The following is an 8,022-nucleotide window of genomic DNA, read 5'->3' as shown; positions in this document are numbered from 1 at the left end:
GTTGGAACAGTAGAATTGGAATGAGAACACCTTGTTCTAGTTGTTAGAGGAACAATATAGCTACCAAGTCCCTGTGGTGTATACCACCTTGCTACGTCGTCTAAAGAACATGTCCCTGTGGTGTATACCACCTTGCTACATCGTCTAAAGAACATGTCCCTGTATACCACCTTGCTACATCGTCTAAAGAACATGTCCCTGTATACCACCTTGCTACATCGTCTAAAGAACATGTCCCTGTGGTGTATACCACCTTGCTACATCGTCTAAAGAACATGTCCCTGTGGTGTATACCACCTTGCTACATCGTCTAAAGAACATGTCCCTGTATACCACCTTGCTACATCGTCTAAAGAACATGTCCCTGTATACCACCTTGCTACATCGTCTAAAGAACATGTCCCTGTATACCACCTTGCTACATCGTATGGCCAAAACTAGTGCACTACATAGGGATTAGGGTGCCAGACTGGTCTAAACTAGTAGTCATCTCTATAGGGATTAGGGTGCCAGACTGAACTAGTAGTCATCTCTATAGGGATTAGGGTGCCAGACTGAACTAGTAGTCATCTCTATAGGGACCTGTGAGATCTCTAGTGATCTCTGTTCTCTTTATTCCTCCAAGAGTAACTGTTGTTGTGCATTGAAGATACCACTCTAGCCTGATCCCAGATCTGTTTCTGCTCTCTGGACAGCTCCAGTGATGCCATTGTTACGACAATTCCATAGGAGTTGTCAAGAGAGCGGAAACAGGCACCCAGGCTAAACAGACTGGCACCCAGGCGAAACTGACTGGCACCCAGGCGAAACTGACTGGCACCCAGGCTAAACTGACTGGCACCCAAGCTAAACTGACTGGCACCCAGGCTAAACAGACTGGCACCCAGGCTAAACAGACTGGCACCCAGGCTAAACTGACTGGCACCCAGGCTAAACTGACTGGCACCCAGGCTAAACTGACTGGTATTCAGGCTAAACTGACGGGCACCCAGGCTAAACTGACTGGCACCCGCACCCAGGCTAAACTGACTGGCACCCAGGCTAAACTGACTGCCACCCAGGCTAAACTGACTGCCACCCAGGCTCAACTGACTGCCACCCAGGCTCAACTGACTGCCACCCAGTCTAAACTGACTGGCACCCAGGCTAAACTGACTGGCACCCAGGCTAAACTGACTGCCACCCAGGCTCAACTGACTGCCACCCAGGCTAAACTGACTGGCACCCAGGCTAAACTGACTGGCACCCAGGCTAAACTGACAGGCACCCAGTCTAAACTGACTGGCACCCAGGCTAAACTGACTGGCACCCGCACCCAGGCTAAACTGACTGGCACCCAGGCTAAACTGACTGGCACCCAGGCTAAACACACCTTCCACTCTCTCCTTCTCCTTGACTAACTTGTGTGGTGAATTACGATATGTATGAAATTACAATTGTCTGCACACATGACGTGTAAATTACGATGAAAAGAAAGCGTCTGCTAAATGTCATGTATTATTGTCTTAGTCGTTGTTTATTTGTTGTTGGTATTGTTTGTTTACAATGAGATGTTGTATTTCCAGTTTCCTTCGCCTGGTATGTCTGTTCTAATAGAGTCACATGACCGTCTTCACCTGGTATGTCTGTTCTAATAGAGTCACATGACCGTCTTCACCTGGTATGTCTGTTCTAATAGAGTCACATGACCGTCTTCACCTGGTATGTCTGTTCTAATAGAGTCACATGACCGTCTTCACCTGGTATGTCTGTTCTAATAGAGTCACATGACCGTCTTCACCATTTACTGTTCTAATAGAGTCACATGACCGTCTTCACCTGGTATGTCTGTTCTAATAGAGTCACATGACCGTCTTCACCATTTACTGTTCTAATAGAGTCACATGACCGTCTTCACCATTTACTGTTCTAATAGTCACATGACCGTCTTCACCATTTACTGTTCTAATAGTCACATGACCGTCTTCACCATTTACTGTTCTAATAGTCACATGACCGTCTTCACCATTTACTGTTCTAATAGTCACATGACCGTCTTCACCATTTACTGTTCTAATAAAGTCACATGACCGTCTTCACCATTTACTGTTCTAATAGAGTCACATGACCGTCTTCACCTGGTATGTCTGTTCTAATAGAGTCACATGACCGTCTTCACCTGGTATGTCTGTTCTAATAGAGTCACATGACCGTCTTCACCATTTACTGTTCTAATAGTCACATGACCGTCTTCACCATTTACTGTTCTAATAGTCACATGACCGTCTTCACCATTTACTGTTCTAATAGTCACATGACCGTCTTCACCATTTACTGTTCTAATAGAGTCACATGACCGTCTTCACCATTTACTGTTCTAATAGAGTCACATGACCGTCTTCACCATTTACTGTTCTAATAGAGTCACATGACCGTCTTCACCTGGTATGTCTGTTCTAATAGAGTCACATGACCGTCTTCACCTGGTATGTCTGTTCTAATAGAGTCACATGACCGTCTTCACCTGGTATGTCTGTTCTAATAAAGTCACATGACCGTCTTCACCTGGTATGTCTGTTCTAATAGAGTCACATGACCGTCTTCACCATTTACTGTTCTAATAGAGTCACATGACCGTCTTCACCATTTACTGTTCTAATAAAGTCACATGACCGTCTTCACCATTTACTGTTCTAATAGAGTCACATGACCGTCTTCACCATTTACTGTTCTAATAGAGTCACATGACCGTCTTCACCATTTACTGTTCTAATAAAGTCACATGACCGTCTTCACCATTTACTGTTCTAATAGAGTCACATGACCGTCTTCACCATTTACTGTTCTAATAGAGTCACATGACCGTCTTCACCATTTACTGTTCTAATAGAGTCACATGACCGTCTTCACCATTTACTGTTCTAATAGAGTCACATGACCGTCTTCACCATTTACTGTTCTAATAAAGTCACATGACCGTCTTCACCATTTACTGTTCTAATAGAGTCACATGACCGTCTTCACCATTTACTGTTCTAATAGAGTCACATGACCGTCTTCACCATTTACTGTTCTAATAGAGTCACATGACCGTCTTCACCATTTACTGTTCTAATAGAGTCACATGACCGTCTTCACCATTTACTGTTCTAATAGAGTCACATGACCGTCTTCACCTGGTATGTCTGTTCTAATAGAGTCACATGACCGTCTTCACCATTTACTGTTCTAATAGAGTCACATGACCGTCTTCACCTGGTATGTCTGTTCTAATAGAGTCACATGACCGTCTTCACCATTTACTGTTCTAATAGTCACATGACCGTCTTCACCTGGTATGTCTGTTCTAATAGTCACATGACCGTCTTCACCTGGTATGTCTGTTCTAATAGAGTCACATGACCGTCTTCACCATTTACTGTTCTAATAAAGTCACATGACCGTCTTCACCTGGTATGTCTGTTCTAATAAAGTCACATGACCGTCTTCACCTGGTATGTCTGTTCTAATAGTCACATGACCGTCTTCACCTGGTATGTCTGTTCTAATAGTCACATGACCTTCTTCACCATTTACTGTTCTAATAGAGTCACATGACCGTCTTCACCTGGTATGTCTGTTCTAATAAAGTCACATGACCGTCTTCACCATTTACTGTTCTAATAAAGTCACATGACCGTCTTCACCATTTACTGTTCTAATAAAGTCACATGACCGTCTTCACCATTTACTGTTCTAATAAAGTCACATGACCGTCTTCACCTGGTATGTCTGTTCTAATAAAGTCACATGACCGTCTTCACCATTTACTGTTCTAATAGTCACATGACCGTCTTCACCATTTACTGTTCTAATAAAGTCACATGACCGTCTTCACCATTTACTGTTCTAATAGAGTCACATGACCGTCTTCACCTGGTATGTCTGTTCTAATAGAGTCACATGACCGTCTTCACCATTTACTGTTCTAATAAAGTCACATGACCGTCTTCACCATTTACTGTTCTAATAAAGTCACATGACCGTCTTCACCATTTACTGTTCTAATAAAGTCACATGACCGTCTTCACCATTTACTGTTCTAATAAAGTCACATGACCGTCTTCACCATTTACTGTTCTAATAGAGTCACATGACCGTCTTCACCTGGTATGTCTGTTCTAATAAAGTCACATGACCGTCTTCACCTGGTATGTCTGTTCTAATAGAGTCACATGACCGTCTTCACCTGGTATGTCTGTTCTAATAGAGTCACATGACCGTCTTCACCTGGTATGTCTGTTCTAATAAAGTCACATGACCGTCTTCACCATTTACTGTTCTAATAAAGTCACATGACCGTCTTCGCCTGGTATGTCTGTTCTAATAAAGTCACATGACCGTCTTCACCTGGTATGTCTGTTCTAATAAAGTCACATGACCGTCTTCACCTGGTATGTCTGTTCTAATAGAGTCACATGACCGTCTTCACCTGGTATGTCTGTTCTAATAGAGTCACATGACCGTCTTCACCTGGTATGTCTGTTCTAATAAAGTCACATGACCGTCTTCACCTGGTATGTCTGTTCTAATAGAGTCACATAGGGATTAGAGCCTTGTTTAACTAGTGCACTACATAGGGATTAGAGCCTTGTTTAACTAGTGCACTACATAGGGATTAGAGCCTTGTTTAACTAGTGCACTACATAGGGATTAGAGCCTTGTTTAACTAGTGCACTACATAGGGATTAGAGCCTTGTTTAACTAGTGCACTACATAGGGATTAGAGCCTTGTTTAACTAGTGCACTACATAGGGATTAGAGCCTTGTTTAACTAGTGCACTACATAGGGATTAGGGTGCCAGACTGGTCACCTGTTCTACATTTTTGTTGTTGTTGTTGTTGTTGTTGTTGCCGGTTTTGCACGTTATTTTTGGCATTAATACATGTCACATATCAGTTTGCAAACAAATAAAATCATTGATTTAATCTGCACACACATACGGTCTCTTTTTTGTTTTGTTGAGTAAGTTAGTTAAGGCAGCTCCAAAATGCAGGTGTTTCAGTCCAGCTCAGTGCTTTCTTTAGTTAAGGCAGCTCCAAAATGCAGGTGTTTCAGTCTAGCTCAGTGCTTTCTTTAGTTAAGGCAGCTCCAAAATGCAGGTGTTTCAGTCTAGTTCAGTGCTTTCTTTAGTTAAGGCAGCTCCAAAATGCAGGTGTTTCAGCCCAGCTCAGTGCTTTCTTTAGTTAAGGCAGCTCCAAAATGCAGGTGTTTCAGTCTAGCTCAGTGCTTTCTTTAGTTAAGGCAGCTCCAAAATGCAGGTGTTTCAGTCTAGCTCAGTGCTTTCTTTAGTTAAGGCAGCTCCAAAATGCAGGTGTTTCAGTCTAGTTCAGTGCTTTCTTTAGTTAAGGCAGCTCCAAAATGCAGGTGTTTCAGCCCAGCTCAGTGCTTTCTTTAGTTAAGGCAGCTCCAAAATGCAGGTGTTTCAGCCTAGGTCAGTGCTTTCTGTGGTGTTGGGGAAGCCAGTGGAAAATATGGACTATAGGGGTTGGTAATGTTCTCTAGTTGCGCCGTGATTGGCTCAGGGTTCTGTCACTCATGTGAGACAGCTTGAAAATTTATTAGATGTGCCCATCCAAGAAGGCTCAAGATAAAATGACGTCAAATCACCTTTTATCTACAGTAGCTTTGTATGTAAGTGTATGTTGTGTAGTAAGCTGTTAGTAGCCCATGTGCCTCACCCTAATAATTTGGTCTATTTTCACCTCTTAATTTCTCCGACTGTTCTGACTTGGTGGTGCACATGTAGCCTATAACCTGTTCTAGAGAAATGTCATCATCGAATATTGTAAGAGCTTTCATTGTCTGCTTATATACCCCCTTTATTTATCCTACGGTTCTGACTTGGTGTACAGAACCTGTTAGCTCTGTAGGGAGGTGACAGTGATGGTTTGGGACAGAACCTGTTAGCTCTTTAGGGAGGTGACAGTGATGGTTTGGGACAGAACCTGTTAGCTCTTTAGGGAGGTGACAGTGATGGTTTGGGACAGAACCTGTTAGCTCTGTAGGGAGGTGACAGTGATGGTTTGGGACAGAACCTGTTAGCTCTTTAGGGAGGTGACAGTGATGGTTTGGGACAGAACCTGTTAGCTCTGTAGGGAGGCGTTAGTGATAGTTTGGGACAGAACCTGTTAGCTCTGTAGGGAGGCGTTAGTGATAGTTTGGGACAGAACCTGTTAGCTCTGTAGGGAGGCGTTAGTGATAGTTTGGGACAGAACCTGTTAGCTCTGTAGGGAGGCGTTAGTGATAGTTTGGGACAGAACCTGTTAGCTCTGTAGGGAGGCGTTAGTGATAGTTTGGGACAGAACCTGTTAGCTCTGTAGGGAGGCGTTAGTGATAGTTTGGGACAGAACCTGTTAGCTCTGTAGGGAGGCGTTCTTTAGGGAGGTGACAGTGGTGGTTTTGGACAGAACTGTTAGTGATAGTTTGGGACAGAACCTGTTAGCTCTGTAGGGAGGCGTTAGTGATAGTTTGGGACAGAACCTGTTAGCTCTGTAGGGAGGCGTTAGTGATAGTTTGGGACAGAACCTGTTAGCTCTGTAGGGAGGCGTTAGTGATAGTTTGGGACAGAACCTGTTAGCTCTGTAGGGAGGCGTTAGTGATAGTTTGGGACAGAACCTGTTAGCTCTGTAGGGAGGCGTTAGTGATAGTTTGGGACAGAACCTGTTAGCTCTGTAGGGAGGCGTTAGTGATAGTTTGGGACAGAACCTGTTAGTTTAGTTTGGGGAACCTGTTAGCTCGTAGGGAGGCGTTAGTGATAGTTTGGGACAGAACCTGTTAGCTCTGTAGGGAGGCGTTAGTGATAGTTTGGGACAGAACCTGTTAGCTCTTTAGGGAGGCGTTAGTGATAGTTTGGGACAGAACCTGTTAGCTCTGTAGGGAGGCGTTAGTGATAGTTTGGGACAGAACCTGTTAGCTCTGTAGGGAGGCGTTAGTGATAGTTTGGGACAGAACCTGTTTGGGACAGAACCTGTTAGCTCTGTAGGGAGGCGTTAGTGATAGTTTGGGACAGAACCTGTTAGCTCTTTAGGGAGGCGTTAGTGATAGTTTGGGACAGAACCTGTTAGCTCTGTAGGGAGGCGTTAGTGATAGTTTGGGACAGAACCTGTTAGCTCTGTAGGGAGGCGTTAGTGATAGTTTGGGACAGAACCTGTTAGCTCTGTAGGGAGGCGTTAGTGATAGTTTGGGACAGAACCTGTTAGCTCTGTAGGGAGGCGTTAGTGATAGTTTGGGACAGAACCTGTTAGCTCTGTAGGGAGGCGTTAGTGATAGTTTGGGACAGAACCTGTTAGCTCTGTAGGGAGGCGTTAGTGATAGTTTGGGACAGAACCTGTTAGCTCTGTAGGGAGGCGTTAGTGATAGTTTGGGACAGTGATAGTTTGGGACAGAACCAGGCCTTCAGAGATTTGCATGATGATCAAGGGGAATGTTTACAGGCCTGTAGTTGTTCAGGACACCTTTAGTTTTTTCAGGACTGGAACAATGACGTAAGATTAGAAACAGTGTATTGCTTCCCAAATGGTATCCTATTCCCTATTGGGCCAGGTCAAAAGTTGTACACTTCACAGGGGATAGGGTGCCATTTACCAGCCAGCCAATGGAGAGAGCAGTTCGGTTGAAGTGTTGGTGCAGTACTCAGAATCGCCACAGGGTGTCGGTAGAGGGCCACAGGAATCACTACACCATATCACTATTTTATTTAAATTTGATTTAACTTTTATTTAACCGTGCACATTTAAATGGATTAAATCAAATTAACTACTGGGAGAATGAATGATAATCTCCAGGTGGGAAACTGCAGGCGTGTGATTTCAAAGATGCAATTTTATGCAAAAAAAGGAGTTTTAAAGTCAAGCCTTTATTAGTCAGAAGACTCCTGGCTACAGAGTCAATGAGACATACGCCACATGCTCCTTCTTGGAACAAGGGAACAATTAGATTACCCTTCTCCTCCTGTGGCTTCTGGCTGGGATTTGATTAGTGCAACAGAGAAGCATCCATCT

General features: G+C 43.9%; 2 long non-coding RNA genes across 2 annotated transcripts; both read right to left on the bottom strand.

Moving 5' to 3' along the window:
* Positions 1-1,752: 1,752 nt before the first annotated feature.
* On the bottom strand, positions 1,753-4,951 carry LOC127908456 (uncharacterized). The gene is made up of 5 exons (XR_008067425.1): positions 4,012-4,951; positions 3,392-3,429; positions 3,197-3,234; positions 2,966-3,155; positions 1,753-1,818 (listed from the first exon to the last, which is right to left on the bottom strand). It is a non-coding gene; the product is annotated as an uncharacterized LOC127908456 (long non-coding RNA).
* A 1,190-nt stretch (positions 4,952-6,141) lies between these two features.
* Positions 6,142-7,334, bottom strand: LOC127908534 (uncharacterized). The gene is made up of 3 exons (XR_008067584.1): positions 7,080-7,334; positions 6,458-6,727; positions 6,142-6,372 (listed from the first exon to the last, which is right to left on the bottom strand). It is a non-coding gene; the product is annotated as an uncharacterized LOC127908534 (long non-coding RNA).
* Positions 7,335-8,022: the final 688 nt, after the last annotated feature.

Source organism: Oncorhynchus keta, chromosome 17 (genome assembly GCF_023373465.1).
Source record: "Oncorhynchus keta strain PuntledgeMale-10-30-2019 chromosome 17, Oket_V2, whole genome shotgun sequence".
Classification (NCBI taxonomy): Eukaryota; Metazoa; Chordata; class Actinopteri; order Salmoniformes; family Salmonidae; genus Oncorhynchus; species Oncorhynchus keta.
This window is presented reverse-complemented; position numbering and strand designations above follow the sequence as displayed.